Here is a 16,245-nt window from a genome sequence, read left to right on the forward strand (position 1 = left end):
TGGTTTCAGGCTTATTCAAAATAATAAAGAATATGTAGGCATAATTCTTTTTAATCCTAACTCTTACATCGTCATGCTCAGTGAAATATTATAACTACGTGCGTATAATACTTTTCTAATAGGTGCAAATGACCAATTTTAAGAATAACATTTTCAATACTTACTGGCCGAAGAAAATGTCTGGCCCAGCAAACTTTCTTGGTTTCTAAACCTGGTCCAACTGAATTTGTAATTGAATGGCCCTACTCTATAAGGGCGCCCCCATAAAAAGTAAAAAGCTAAGGTCGTGATTTCAGATAAGGAACGCTGACATTTTGTGGTAAGGAAGACAGAAGTCCTTAGAGAAGGTTATACTCAGTAATCATAGCGCTGGAAAGGGTTGACGTGCTTCACGTTGAATTTCACTGTACTCTATACTAGTGTGACAATCCTGATCATATGAACTTATGACTTTCGATATACAGAACCTGTGTGGAGCATGTTGTTCAGGACAACAAAAGAATTGTTTGCCATGGCAGTGTGATCCTGGTCCAGACATTTCATGATGTCATTGTGCCCAAGATATTTATCAAGAAGATCCTCTCCCAGTAGACTGACTAGGTTCACCATATCACTATAAGTTTAAAATCCATAACTCAAAAAAAGGTATTTCATCAATCACATTTCTCTTCCTTAAAACTGTCCATAATGTACCATGGGTAAGACCCAACCTGTGAGTGCTGCCATATAGCTCCAGCATCACTAGGCCACATGTTTTGGGGAAGCACTAATTTAACATCATTTTGGACCAAAATCTTTGCCTAGTTCTCAAACAGCCTTGATGTCACAATCACTCCAAATCCAAATAGCAGTGATATTTGGTGGACTCCCTGAAGGCTTTAAAGTGCATAAGGATAAGTCGATTGTAATGTCCTACACCACATTATTAGCACACAGACTTATCCTGCTCAACTGGAAAAATATGAACCCAGCTCAGTGGGCAAGTGATGTTCTATATTATCTCAAATTAGAAAAAAAGTAGTTTAGGACAAGCTTGCTGGGCCTGTGATTGACTTTACAAAGGTCATAAAATGTTGCTTCATCTCTTAAAGAAAAGATTGTGGGGTTTCATTTCTTTTTCTCCACTTCAATTGAGTTTTTTTCTTTTTTCTCCTTTTTTTGGTGGGGTTAAATCTTTTTTCCTTTTGCTGTTGTTTTATCGTTTTATTTTTTCCTTTGCTTTCATTGTAGTTAATTTAAAGTAAATGGTTGTATCTGGTATGCTGTTGTTTTATGCTTGATTTGCTGTATGACAATATAATGTTATGGTTTTGGAAAAAAAAAGAAATAGTTTTAGATTACCTCTTACCCAATAGATATAAAATATTAAATACACATTCTGATACAGGGGAAAGGCTACATTACAATCCAAAATTATACACGCTTCGATCTCACCTGCTTTTCTTTTTGTACTTTAGGTACAAACGATCAACTTTCCACAACTCAACACCCTCTGTAAGTGGTATAGGCAGATTTAACTTCCTTGTCTCAAAAGATAAAAAGACACTGTGATTAAAATACATTATTCTAAAATCTTAAGTTTTAAAATGTGTTACGACGTCAAACAAGCTTGTATTACTTCCCGCGAAATATACACGTTGCTAACCATACACGACTGCACTCTAAGTTGTAATCATTTAAGATAGATAGATAGATAAGACTTTATTGTCTGTGCCCCAAAGGGGTCAGATCAATAAAAACAAGACAAAAAAAAAAAGACTTAAAAACAATACACAAAATACTGTCGTCTACTTGGATAATGAATTGTTCACAAATTTCCCAGCGATGTATGTAAAGTTATTTTTAATCGTAAACGTTTCTGCTGCTGATGATCTCCATAAAGCCATCTACAACTGCACCAGAATGGAAAACGCAGAAGAGCGCCCCCCAAAATTATGTGATGAAATATATAATGCATCCGTAGTGGTTTAATACTACCAAAAGAAATAAAAGTGAAACGCTTTAGAGCTTACGCTTAAGAATCCACGTTTTGAGGAGACCCTTGAGAATACCAAACTCCCAAGTATTTATGCAAGGACTAACAATCTCCCCTTAGTTTAATGTCCAAAGCAAAAACCGCATTAGTTCTCTTAGCAATCAATCTGCTTTAGTAAAACATGGGTGTTCAGGCTTCCATTTCCGAGCACTACGTGATCATAAGATTTCACAGTTTTGCCAGTTTCGTTGAAACTTTCGATGTGGCACCGAGCAGAATGCAAACGAGGCATTTACCCCCACATTAAAAGACTGCGTGTCGTTTGAGTCTGAGGAGATCGCACCCCCAAAGACCAACCGCGTTCTGCGCGAGCGCAAAATCAAATTGCAGCAACAAATCGGGTGCTGGGGATCAGCGTGAAAAGCAACTTCTGCTAATGTTATAGACAGTAGCTCAGTCAAGTATTTTTCCTTTTTTTTCGCATTCCAACAAAATATCGACCGTCCCTGGGTGGGCTCGAACCACCAACCTTTCGGTTAACAGCCGAACGCGCTAACCGATTGCGCCACAGAGACGATGACGAGTGAAAGATTTGCACTCTCCGTAGACAATACGGGTTTAATGGAGCGCCCGCTGTAAAAAAAAAATAAGAATATGGGGTAGTTGTTCGTGAAACAAATGTCACGTTGTTATACGCTCCCTAAGAAGAAAGAAAAAATCAGACAGAGCAGGGAGAGGCTGCAAAGTACAGCTTCTGCTTGAAAACGTGCAGAAAAGATATGAGCTCCAAGTGTAGAAAAAGGACAAATGTCGAATTGAAGCCAATCTCTCGGTGACGCTAGTGAACCTGGTAGCTACTCTGAAGTTCTTTGTCGAATGTAACCGCTCAGTACAGTCGGACAGATGTAGGTAGTAGAGAACCCTGAAGAAACTTGTGACCGGCAGGATCACTTATACAGGTATTTCATTTTTAAAAATCCAGCATGTAGGCTGGCGGGCTTTTAAGGTGACCAGGTAAGTTAAGACATTCCAGCTATTCTGGTGAACCAAGCCTATGATAAGGTTCCATGGTGTAATGGTTAGCACTCTGGACTCTGAATCCAGCGATCCGAGTTCAAATCTCGGTGGAACCTTCTTTCTGCGGGAAGTTACTTTCTGTTTACATAGGAATAGAAGATGAGCATTTTGATTGGCTCGAAACCGAGTGTGCACGTGACACGTAAAGTGGCGAATCTCTGTGGAACTCGGCCTTGTGCTGCAACTTTTGAATATGTACCACTAATAATATCAATAACCCCCGTCGCCCCCTCCTGACTTGGTAAAAAGGGAATCACAACATATTACTTTTAAAATATATAATTATGATTATAATAGCATAAAGCAAAATTCTCCAAACTGCATAATCCAATTCAGAGTCTTGGGAGTGTACCGTCTATCTCGATTACTGACAGCACAGAAGGTAGTAATCAGCCCTGGATGAAATACTGGTCCACCACTGAGTTACGCACATGGGAGAAAATTTAGTCTCGAAGAAAGATCAGATCATTTTTATTGTAACCGCATTTGCCCTGCGCTAGTGGTGCATGCACGTTAAGTGTTCTTTTATTCAACGCCGCCAATACTGAAAAGCGATTTGGGGACTTCTAATTGCGTTCGTGAATTATTAAATGACAGAACTATACTGTTTGCCAACAGCTGAGTTAAACATTGCGTCTCCTTTAAGAATTACTTTTTTCTATGTTGCGAACACGCTATCAAGGAACCGTGCGACCAAGGCTGGAGATAACACGACGCATGCGCGCGCTGATCCGACAACCATAGACATATATAGGTAGACGCCGCATTCATTGTGTTGCCCAGTCGACACGATACGTCAGCGCGTCCGCCATATTGCGAGTGGCAAAAGTGCCATTTAAACTAATAAAAGGGTAGACGCGGAAACCGGGTTTTCTGATGAAAAAACAATATCGTTTAAAACAGTATTCGTTTACACACAACAGATCTTGACGAATCGTTTAAATGAAATAATTTATATCCATTTATACACTAATACTGGTAATTATTTAATACTACTACTACTACTACTACTACTACTAATAATAATAATAATAATTATTATTATTATTATTATTATTATTATTAAATAATTCCTCCCATATAAGTAACATTTCTCGGACTGCCTTCTTCAGTCTCCGAAACATTTCTAGACTTCGTCCTGTTCTTACCCAACACAGTACTGAAGTACTGGTTAATGTCCGAATCACCTCACATATAGATTACTGTAATGCTATTCTATCTGGCATCCCACAAAAACGTATCCATTGTTTACAACTTCTTAAAAATTCTGCTGCCAGGATAATAACCTGCTCTTCTAAATCCACTGAACATATTACACCGATTCTCTCACAACTTCACTGGCTCTCTGTTCACTACTGAATACATTACACAATACCGCTCTTAACATTTAAACCTCTCCACAGTCTTGCTCCCCCGTACCTCACTGATCTCCTCCAGACTTACACTCCCACTCGCTCACTCAGATCCTGTAATGTGAGAGTATTCAGTCTGGCAATATGGTGCAGCCTTAGTTTGTAGAAGACAGACACAACTAAAGACATGAGCATGAAATGATGGTTGTCAATTTCAAACTGTGTTTCCTCAATGTGCTCCCTGAGAAAAAACATATCATCTGAACCAATCTCAGCCCAAACAAACTGATTGATCAAAGATATTCTGACAGCTTGCCCTAATGTCGACTGTCGGATAACACGCTCAGCTACTTTGACCACTTTGACTGGACCCTCTGAAGGAATCATCAAACCTCCTTTGTTTTTTAATGTGAGCAGGTGGTAGCTTTGATCATATGATGCCGGTACAGCATCTGTTACCAAACTAGCACGGCACACATCACAGGACAGCTTTCTCAAAATCCCGTCTAAGGGCTACCTGACCTCCCACTGCTTCCTGAGGTGGATTTCTTTGGGAAACCTTCAAAGTTTTAGAAATGTTAACAGCTAACAACAATCTACATAGGTAATGACTAAATACGTTTAGCCAAAACGTTGTTTGGAGGCTCACTTGAGTACATAAATGTATAGCTTTGCTACTTTAGCCTGGCGTAGCTAAAGTTAAGATTATAAAATGGGATTTTCTAATGGCCAAATATATTGTTCAGCCTTACCTATGAAATGTAATCCCCTGGGATCTGGTTTAGAGCATACAGCAATTTGTACAATCCCAAGCAGTACATGCGTCAGGCATCTTTATCCAATATGGCGGCGACATTGACGTACGATGCTGCTGGTCATGCGGCGTCTAGTAATTCTGTGTCAGTGGATACAACTGTCAGTGGAATTTGCTTAAACTGGGTGGGTACATTTAGACAGCTCAGTGAGTGTCACATTTCTAAACCAATCCAATGCCTCATGAAGGCGGCACTCAAAATAGGTGCAGTGATTTTGAACTACAAAGATCAGAACTTCTGTTTCCTATGAACCATCTAAAGCTGAACAGTCTGCTATATGTGTGTGGTGTGTGCAGAGAGCACAATGCACATGTTTAAAATAAAAAAAAGCTATTTTAAAAAATCAACGTAACCCATGGTGGGGAAAAAAACCTTTCAATAGCTTCAGATTATACATTGTCCTTCGACAGCATGAATAGTAAATGTGAACAGTATGTTGTCCAAGGTGCTGCGTGTGCTCTCTGTTGTTTACGATAGTATTGGGGTCGATGAAAGCTTGACAGAATTGGCAGCTATATTAATGAAAATATAAACAGCAAAATATGCATTTGAAGTAAACAGTGCCTCACACTCCATCAAAAGCACTGTCATTTCTCCCGTTAGTAGAGCTGATAATGAAGAGCCACAGCAGATCCAGATTTCAGTGCTGAAAACACCATCAGCAACTCTGCCTAGTGACACCAGTAGACGCACAGATGAGGCTTCACAACACCTGCTCTCTGCACGTCTAAATGAATAAGTGAAAGAAATGTAACATTACTACCTAACTGAAAATGCAAACATGCTATGACAAAATATCCGTAGTGTTTTAACGCATTGTATATCCATGGACTACAAGGCTTATCTAAACTCAATTTGCCTGTGTTGTGTCATATAGTGATGCAACAATTAAAATGACAGAAAAATACAGTAGCAGGTAGAGGCACTTCTCAAACGTGTGGAGCCCAGTAGCTGTGGTGGTCTACATGGGTGTGTTTCTGCCTGTCTCCACTGTTACAGCACTCATTACAACCTACAAATTAATTATTAAGCTTCAGTTTTCTTGTGCTACTTGCTCCTGCATGCATAACAGCAATTTCAGCTTTATTCTTTTTCTCTCAGTGTCTTTTATTCTGTATCTTTTGCTCTTTCCCTGATAACCCTGGCACCGGTTTAAAACATTTAGACTGGAGAAATTAGGGGCGGGGGATTTAGGAAGACATGCTGTGGGCGGGTCCTCCTCTGACTGAAAAAATATCTTTTTTGAAAATGTTTTACTCTGTCAGGCTAATAGCCCAGTGTTCATGACCCTCCACCTCTCTGCTCAGATTCTGCCTCATTATAAACAGCAGACTCCCATTCACATTCCTTAGATTTAATAGCAACATCCCCTTGTATACTGTGTATTGGACTCCTATTAGTATGTTCTTCATTCTTAGTTGGGGACCCCTGGGCTAGATACTGCCTTTAAGACAAAAGCACTCATCACAAACTTCAAAGGATGTCCTTCATACTACCTTTGTCAAGGAAGAAAACTTTCAAAGTTTAAGGATCCACTGGCTAAAATGACTGGCATGAGCATACGTACACATTTCCTGTTCCAGGAACAATAACATTTTTCTACTTTAGTACTTATTTATCTTATTTAGAACACTCTTGCAAGTTAATATTGCGAGGTTTATTAATTGACAGTTGCATTACAGTTGCAAGTTTCTGATGTATATTGTGTATTGGACTCCTGGTTCTCTCAGGTTAACAGTTGATATTTTGCACCCATCAACTGTACCATGTTTAGATATCAGTCTTTCTATCAGCTTTCCAGGACTTTAAACCTATGTCAGTTAGAAGAAGGGGCCCGAGTTGCCTCGAAAGCTTGCATATTATAATCTTTTTAGTTAGCTAATAAAAGGTGTCATTTTGCTTGCCTTTTCCTTGCAACCTATGTCAGTTAAAATGACAGTCACTTTCCTTATAGCTCCTTCCATCTCTGGCCTGTTAAAACCTCCCATCTCTTTCACAGTTCCTTCATTTCCACCACCTCGGCAGTGATCACGTTGACTTCTGTGTTAAAGAACTGTGGAGTATCTTCATTTATATAAGAAACCTTCTCATATTGTTGACAGGGCTCTCAGTCATGCCAGGAGCAGACCTCAAAACATCCACTCTAATAGAAACCCCAATAATGAAACCCACATCCCACTGGTCTTTCCATTCCATATTAACACACTGACTCTATCACAGGTCACCAAAGAAAATTTCCCCATTTTGCATACTGATCCTTCCACAGGAGCCTCTTTTTCTAAAACCCTCTGTATCCAGCAGGGGGCGCTAGCTCCCTTGTTGGAATAAGTTTTTGTTTTTTTAATTGTGGCATGTTACATAATCCTAAACTACACTCACCTAAAGGATTATTAGGAACACCATACTAATACGGCGTTTGACCCCCTTTCGCCTTCAGAACTGCCTTCATTCTACGTGGCATTGATTCAACAAGGTGCTGAAAGCATTCTTTAGAAATGTTGGCCCATATTGATAGGATAGCATCTTGCAGTTGATGGAGATTTGTGGGATACGCATCCAGGGCAAGCTCCCGTTCCACCACATCCCAAAGATGCTCTATTGGGTTGAGATCTGGTGACTGTGGGGGCCATTTTAGTACAGTGAACTCATTGTCATGTTCAAGAAACCAATTTGAAATGATTCGAGCTTTGTGACATGGTGCATTATCCTGCTGGAAGTAGCCATCAGAGGATGGGTACATGGTGGTCATGAAGGGATGGACATGGTCAGAAACAATGCTCAGATAGCCCGTGGCATTTAAACGATGCCCAATTGGCACTAAGGGGCCTAAAGTGTGCCAAGAAAACATCCCCCACACCATTACACCACCACCACCAGCCTTCACAGTGGTAACAAGGTATAATGGATCCATGTTCTCATTCTGTTTATGCCAAATTCTGACTCTACCATTTGAATTTCTCAACAGAAATCGAGACTCATCAGAACAGGCAACATTTTTCCAGTCTTCAACTGTCCAATTTTGTTGAGCTCGTGCAAATTGTAGCCTCTTTTTCCTATTTGTAGTGGAGATGAGTGGTACCCGGTGGGGTCTTCTGCTGTTGTAGCCCATCCGCCTCAAGGTTGTATGCGTGTTGTGGCTTCACAAATGCTTTGCTGCATACCTCGGTTGTAACAAGTGGTTATTTCAGTCAAAGTTGCTCTTCTATCAGCTTGAATCAGTCGGCCCATTCTCCTCTGACCTCTAGCATCAACAAGGCATTTTCGCCCTCAGGACTGCCGCATACTGGATGTTTTTCCCTTTTCACACCATTCTTTGTAAACCCTAGAAATGGTTGTGCGTGAAAATCCCAGTAACTGAGCAGATTGTTAAATACTCAGACCCGCTGTCTGGCACCAACAACCATGCCACACTCAAAATTGCTTAAATCACCTTTCTTTCCCATTCTGACATTCAGTGGAGTTCAGGAGATTGTCTTGACCAGGACCACACCCCTAAATGCATTGAAGCAACTGCCATGTGATTGGTTGATTAGATAATTGCATTAATGAGAAATTGAACAGGTATTCCTAATAATCCTTTAGGTGAGTGTATATAGATACAATATAAAAAGGTGATACCCCTCCCTTAGTGATATGGTGGTAAGAAATCACATAGGAGAAATAACAGCTTTCTTTAATGACGATTTACGTGGCATAACAGATGAGGAAGCCATGACAAGAACCCAGTTCAGGGATGGGGGCCTGATTTATAGAGTCTACCGTTTTCGCCGTTACAATGGAAGTATTTTCAGGATCGCATGTTGATATCTCCCATTTGTCCGTCGGCTTCAAAGGTGTGCCGGGCAATTTTTCAAGGCTTTATACTCTTTCTTCACGTGCAGGCCCCCACTTAGGTGAATCATGACATTCCAAACAAGGCAAAAGAGGATACAGTTTCATGCTGACTTTGATACACAGAAATGCCGGTTTCGCAGTTGTCCCTGTCTTGTCTTCTAATACTTGCCTAGCAGTTCTTATATGGTGAACTCCTGTGTGCTAAATCTGGCTTTGTGCTGGCTGTACATGTGAGTAGAAAGAATAGTGGATTTATAAAATATTTTTGTACAGAGCACAGTGACATGTTAAACTTATATACTTATTACACCCTCCCTTTATCTCCTTCTGCTGTCAACCTACCCTACATAAACATCTCGTCCACAGCTCACTTTACAGAGAAGAGTCACATTCCACACCAGGCATTTTGAGATGTAACAGGAGCCGCTGTGTCACTTGCAAATACGTCACCAGCAATATCCTTGTATCTGGTCCAACTGCTAAATTCAAAATTAAACAACAGCCCTCTTGTCAGTCTAAAAATCTTATTTTCTGCATTTCTAGTAGGAAGTGTCCAGCCATCTACATAAGTTATCCACGTGAAAGATGAAAGATAAAAATTTCCACCATGTCAAGGAGAATTAGACCGATTACCCCACTCAGAGCTGTAAGGTTAAAAATAAGAAGTTTAATTCAATTCAGTTAATTTTTGTTTAATGGTCTCCACTGAGAGCAGGCTCAGAAAGCTGTAACGTGTTCACAGGTGAATGCATTCAGTAACTTTACAAGTGACTAATTACATAACACATACACATAATGAAGCAGATGTGTTTTTTTTTATCTTTTATTGAATTTATTAAAAGCATATAACATTACATACAATCGAGTCAAACTTAACAAAACTTAATTCAAATCTGCCCCCACTCGTGAGAAAGTGAGGAAGGCCACCAACCAGAGCAAAACTGCTGAGTAGTACAGAGATGAAGAAGTCTTTTCCCCCAGTTGAAATGCTTATTCTAAAATATTACTGATTAGGTCCTGCCAGGTTTTAAAAAGGTTTTATACAGATCCTCTAAGAAAGAATTTCATTTTTTGCAATTTTAAATAGTACATAACATCAATTACCCACTGACTTAAAAGAGGAGTGTTAGGATTCTTCCAGTTGAGCAAGATAAATGTACGTGCCAATAGTGTAGTAAAGGCAATCACAGTTTGTTTGTCCTTCTCCACTTTAAGCCCCTCTGTGAGCCCACCAAACACAGCTGTTAATGGATTAGGAGGGATTGTGACACCAAGGCTGTCTGAAAGGCATTTAAAATGTTTTGTCCAAAGAAGCAGATGTGTTTTAACACACAGTAGCGGCACTTCCAGGTGGGTCCTTTGACATTATCAATGAGCTATAGAGGGGAGGGGAAACAAAAACTTGAATCAGCAACATTCTTGGAAATAAAAAAAAACCCTCTGTAGAAGTACACAGTCAGTTAAAATAGAAAAAGTCCACCCAGTCCTGGCAGTCAATGTCTCATTTTGTTCCTGTGAGCTTAATTCTTTTTTAATGCAGGTAGGTTCAGTTTACATTTGAATTATATTTTAACTTAATACATAAAGAAGCCACATATTATGAATCAGTGCCCTCAAAATGGTGAAAGAGTAAAAATCCTTAAACTGGACTAGGGGCCTTCCTAGCCTGCCCAGAGATAGGCCTCACCACCAGGCAGCCTCACTACAAACTCAAATACAGCCAAGGCCCCAAATGTGAAGAACTACCATGAATGGGGGTCAGGACCTTAATGACTAGGGGCCACAGTCTCCACAGCGTACCACAAAAGAAGGCTACAAGCTTTACAGGCCTGTTCAAAATAACTTCACTTCAAAACCAAATCAGCCTCAAACTACTAGCTGCAGGCTAATGCATAATCAGGCTGTAGATTTGGGAAACTGTTTTTCAAGTTCATAAACCAAGTCTAAGATGATATCTCACAAAATGGATAAATGGTAAAAAAGAACATTCTGAACAAAGAATCTTTATAAATAAAAATACAGTGGAAACTTGAGTCACAAATGTCTTGGACCCAGTGGTGTAGCTGGGGGTGCAAGGGGGAACATCTGTCCCGCCCACGGGCGCAGCATCCAGGGGGCACCAAATTGATGTTACAAAATTTTAAAATGAAATGTTTTCCATTCTTAAATGCACTAAAAAGTAAATAAAAAACATTTGCTTACTCAGTCCATCACTCCATCAGTATGAGGATATCTTTTGCCTGTTTTTTGTCTCTTTCTGATTTCGAAGCACGTATTAGTTCTATATATCCAACAGACAATAATTTATCCCCTCTACTACTCTAACATGCTTGACTCCCACCCAGAAACATTTTTGACGTTATTAAACAGACTGACATGGGGCATTAGTGTATCATTGTCTAAGTTGTTGCAAACGCCATTTCTGTGTGCCAAGTGAGTTGTGTTTATGTGTTTGATAGAAAATTGATTGGGCTGTGGTGAAGTATTCTAGTAGATGGCTGCAAAAGTCTAGACATTTCCCCATCATATTTTCATATGAATAAATTGTAAGTAATGCAGGTTTTATAAATATATAATTATTTGCTTTATAATTTGCTATATACTTTCTTTAAAAGCATTTTTAAATGCGGAAAATGAATTTTTTCTTACAAAAACTAATGACGGATTTAGATTTTAAAGAACACAAGGCGACGATATCATTTTCATTATCATTTATGAAATTTTTTTCTTAAAATACTATTACTTTAAATACATTTTTTTTTTATTTTCTTTCCCTTCCCCATTGCATTTTGGCAAAGAGGAGGGGGGCGCAAAATCTTCAGTTGTCCCCGGGTGCTGAAAACCCTAGCTATGCCTCTGCTCGACCAAAAAGTTTGCCAAACTTTTGCATCTGTTCACGACCACACACTTGGGTGACGAACAAGCCAGTTTCCATTCCGATTTGTATGCGCCAATAATTTCCGCACATGTTCAGTCTCTCCCTGTGCATTTGCTGTGAACTCTTTGTGTTCTATTTTGTTTCCCTTCCGGTTCGTACGCACCGGTGATTTACACACATGTTCAGTCTCTCCCTGTATAGTACATTGTTCTCGGTCAGACATGCATCGTGCAGAGGGACTTTGCCTCAAAACTGTAATCTCCTCTCCACCCAGTTCTCTCCTCACATCCTTCATACAAGAACTCGACTCATGCAAGGTTAGTTTTCTTGGTTGTTTATGGTTAGTTTTTGTATAAATTACGGATTTTTCAAATGTTCATTTTTTTTTCCCTGTGCTTAAAACTTATTAAAAAAAGTGTTTACAGCGAGTGGTTCATAAGGCTGTAGCGTGAATTCTTGCAATGTTTTAAATGTTTTTACATTTAGTTTACTATTACACTGTGCATTCTATGGTATAATTAACTATTTTTGTGCTTAAAAATCTTTAAAAAATATATATTTACATACAGCTCGTATGATCCGGAACAGATTAATTGCATTTACATACAATCCTATGGGGGAAATTACTTTGGGTCACGACTAAATCGGGTTGCGACCAGAGTTTTGGAAAAAATTACGGTCGTGACCCGAGGTTCCACTGTACAAAAAATGCAGAGTGACACAAACACAAAATAAGGAACAAAAGAATTTGCCTGAAATGGTAATGCAGAGCAGACAAATCCAATCTGTAATCCATTATTCTGTAATCTCAAAAACAGGAAGCAAGAAATCCAGAAACCAGAATAACCAAAGAAAAGAAAAACATACAACTCCAAGAGCAATCAAACAATGGCCTGCTAAAGGATTCTCTTGCCAGCCTGTATTTACAGGTCAAATGTGGTCCCTTAACAGTGTAATAAGGGTGGACCCACCTCAGCAAAAGGCAAGGATCATGAAGGAACAGCATGAAATTCCTGGATAATGAATAAAAAACGTACTGTACAATTACATACACCTTCTTACAATTGAACAAAGAAAGCATATGAAAGGAAAATACACATAAGCCAGGGTAACAAAAAAGAACAGGAACAGTTTCTAAAATTCAAAAATATTCTGAGTGTCCAAAATGTTTCTGTTCCTTCAATACACTGACAAAATGGGTTGGATTTAATGGGCAAACCTGGAGATGCAAATAAAACCAAAAAAAGGAAAAAACAGGGAGATCAAAAGTTTCCAAGTAAAATGCAAAAGCGTGAGGCAAAGTCAAAGAAAAAAATTCACACCAAAAGTCTGTACCAAATAGACTATCGAATCACCTACAACTTATTTGTGAGAATTGTCTGCCACATCCTGGAAATAAATGTGGCTTTTCTCAGTTATGAGGTTTAATGTGTATGTGAAGACCATGAATTTGATGAAAGCATTTACTACATTAGAATGGCATGGTGGTGCGGTGGTAGCACTGCTGTCTCGCAGTAAGAAGATCAGGGTTTGCGTTCCAGGATCCTCCCTGCATGCATTTTGCATATTCTGCTCATGTCTGCATGGATTTCCTCCAACAGTCCAAAGACATGCAGGTTAGATGGACTGATGATACTAAATTGGTCCTAGTTTGTGGTTTGGGTTGTGTGTGTTCACCCTACGATAGACTGGCACCTTGTCCTGGGTTTGTTCCGGCCTTGTGCCTTGTGCTGACGGGGATAAACTCCAGCACCCCCTGTGACCCTGTACTGGACTAAGCAGGCTAGAAAATGAGTGACATTTACAAAGTTATGAAAAGAAGTGTAGCTTTTCAAGTTATATAGATTCTAGCAAATTTTTGTTCTGCTGAGTAGAGTAGTAGGTAAAACGGAATGAGAAGAGATCAGGGTATTAAATCAGTGAACCTCGTGCTTTAATCATGATATGATGTTTCTCTTTAATTAGCATCTTCATTGTTCCTGAAAACATTTCCTTTTCTAGTTTGTTCTATTTTATAGTGACAGGTAGATATCCAAGATTGATCCGAACAAGCCTTCAAATTTATCCTGTGAATCCCAACTCTATTGGCACCATTTTAGTGGTTTGCATCATATCTGGTTCACTTCTGATTGAATTATCCAAAGACATGCAGGTTTGGTGAATTAGTGATGCTAAATCGGCCTATTATGTGCGTGTTTGCCCAGAAATGGATTGGGGACCTGTCCAGGATTTGTTCCTGCCTTGCACTCTGTGCTACTTGGGATAGGCACCTTGAATAGTAACCCTGGGCTAGACTGAGTGGGTTAGAAAATTACTTGACTTTTTCTTTTCTTTTTTTTTTCTTCTTTCAAGTAATCATTTATGACTGAAACTTCACTTTTTTGGGGGTTCCTTTCTCAAAAATGGTTTGGTCATCACGTTCTGTTGGTCATCACGTTCTGTTGTACCACTAATATGGACTCTCTCTTAAACTAGCAGCATGGGCTAAGCATTGCATCTGCAATGTTGTCAATAATTCTTTCTTTTGTACTCTGTTCAGGATTATGGTGGTTGATTTAATAGACTCTCTCTAGTGTGAAAGTTTGTGTGCCTCTGAAGATCATTTTTCTGCACAAATTTCTTGCCACATTCACAATAGCAGTGGGACATGTCAGCATGTTCATTTTCTCTCTCTATCTTTATAATCAGATTTGTTAAATTGCTGTCCATGACAGAAATTCAAAGGTATTGGACTTATAATACATTTTTGTGATGCAGTAATAATATAATCTATCATCTTCACAGCAGGCAATAAACTGCACTGGAAAAATCAGAATTTGGATTTTTAACACAGGGATTGCTTTTCTCATAGTTTCCTTATCCTGTTTTTGTTGCATACAGCTGAAGCTCTTTTGTAACCCTGTTATAAGATAAAGACAGGCAAGTAGTGTTTAGCTATGTATAGATAGATATGAAAAGCACTATATAATAGATAGATAGATAGATAGATAGATAGATAGATAGATAGATAGATAGATAGATAGATAGATAGATAGATAGATAGATAGATAGATATTATATATATATATAAAGCTAAATATCCCTCATTGACTTACTGACTGACCACCAACAAATTCTTGCATGCAACATCAGGACAAAGGATTACTGCAAATGGTTTTATCTCATGGCCACGAGGCACAGAAAGGTACGTTTCTATTATAATATTCTCTGCAACCTGTGCTACATTAATGAAGCAGACCTGAGGGCTAAGGCTGAAATTCCAAACAGATTGCATCCTTAACCTTTAAATTTCCTGACACTGAGCTGAGCTGGTGTCAAGTCTCTTTAAGTTTAAGATGCCACTCTTTTTTCTATTGGATAAGCTTTAATCCAGCGTTTCTCAACCTTTAAGTACTTGCGACCTGAGTTTTCATAACAGTTGTAATCGCGCCCCGCTAACGTTTTTTTGAAACCCTAATAAAATGTATTCCTATATTTTTTGCACCACTACAAGTTTTATTAGACCTACTTATTTTTTATTGACATTTATCTAACTCTATATTTATTTTTCTAGTATCAGAATGTAGTTTAAGTTAATTTGTTTTGGTTTCAATAGATGTATTTTTCATACCGCCGCTTTAATCTCTTAAGTCTTATATTTAGGTTTGCACAGTTAAAAAGGATACGTTTGAATATACAAAGAATAGCTACACTATTTGTCATTTCGAGTTTTCTATGAATGCTTCTAGCCAAAGGTTTGAAGTGTGCCACTGTGATTTGTGAAATTTGTTCCATACACATTATTTTATTTAAAACAGTGTGATAGACGGCCGGCAGCTCAACCCAACAAAATGGAAGGATGGGGGAAGGCAACCTCTTTGGGACATTATTTCCCCAAAGACGCTAGATGGCAGCTTCCCTGGACTGCAGTGGTGCCCCGGATTCCCGCAGGGCACTATGGGACATATACAGTCATATGAAAAAGTTTGGGAACCCCTCTTAATTCTTTGGATTTTTGTTTATCATCGGCTGAGCTTTCAAAGTAGTAACTTCCTTTTAATAAATGACACGCCTTATGGAAACAGTAGTATTTCAGCAGTGACATTAAGTTTATTGGATTAACAGAAAATATGCAATATGCATCATAACAAAATTAGACAGGTGCATAAATTTGGGCAACCCCAACAGAAATATGACATCAATACTTAATTGAGCCTCCATTTGCAAATCTAACAGCCTCTAGACACCTCATATAGGCCTTTAATAAGTTTCTGGATTCTGGATGGAGTATCTTTGACCATTCTTCCATATAAAATCTTTCCAGTTCAGTTAAAT

The 16,245-nt window shown here is 38.9% G+C and overlaps 2 non-coding genes across 2 annotated transcripts; one reads left to right on the forward strand and one right to left on the reverse strand.

Annotated features, from left to right (window-relative positions):
• Positions 1-2,476: 2,476 nt before the first annotated feature.
• Positions 2,477-2,550, reverse strand: trnan-guu. Its single transcript has one exon. It is a non-coding gene; the product is annotated as a tRNA-Asn (tRNA).
• Positions 2,551-3,036: 486 nt separating this feature from the next.
• On the forward strand, positions 3,037-3,108 carry trnaq-cug. Its single transcript has one exon. It is a non-coding gene; the product is annotated as a tRNA-Gln (tRNA).
• The last annotated feature ends 13,137 nt before the right edge of the window (positions 3,109-16,245 follow it).

The sequence above is a fragment of the Polypterus senegalus genome, chromosome 4 (genome assembly GCF_016835505.1).
Source record: "Polypterus senegalus isolate Bchr_013 chromosome 4, ASM1683550v1, whole genome shotgun sequence".
NCBI classification, from domain to species: domain Eukaryota; kingdom Metazoa; phylum Chordata; class Cladistia; order Polypteriformes; family Polypteridae; genus Polypterus; species Polypterus senegalus.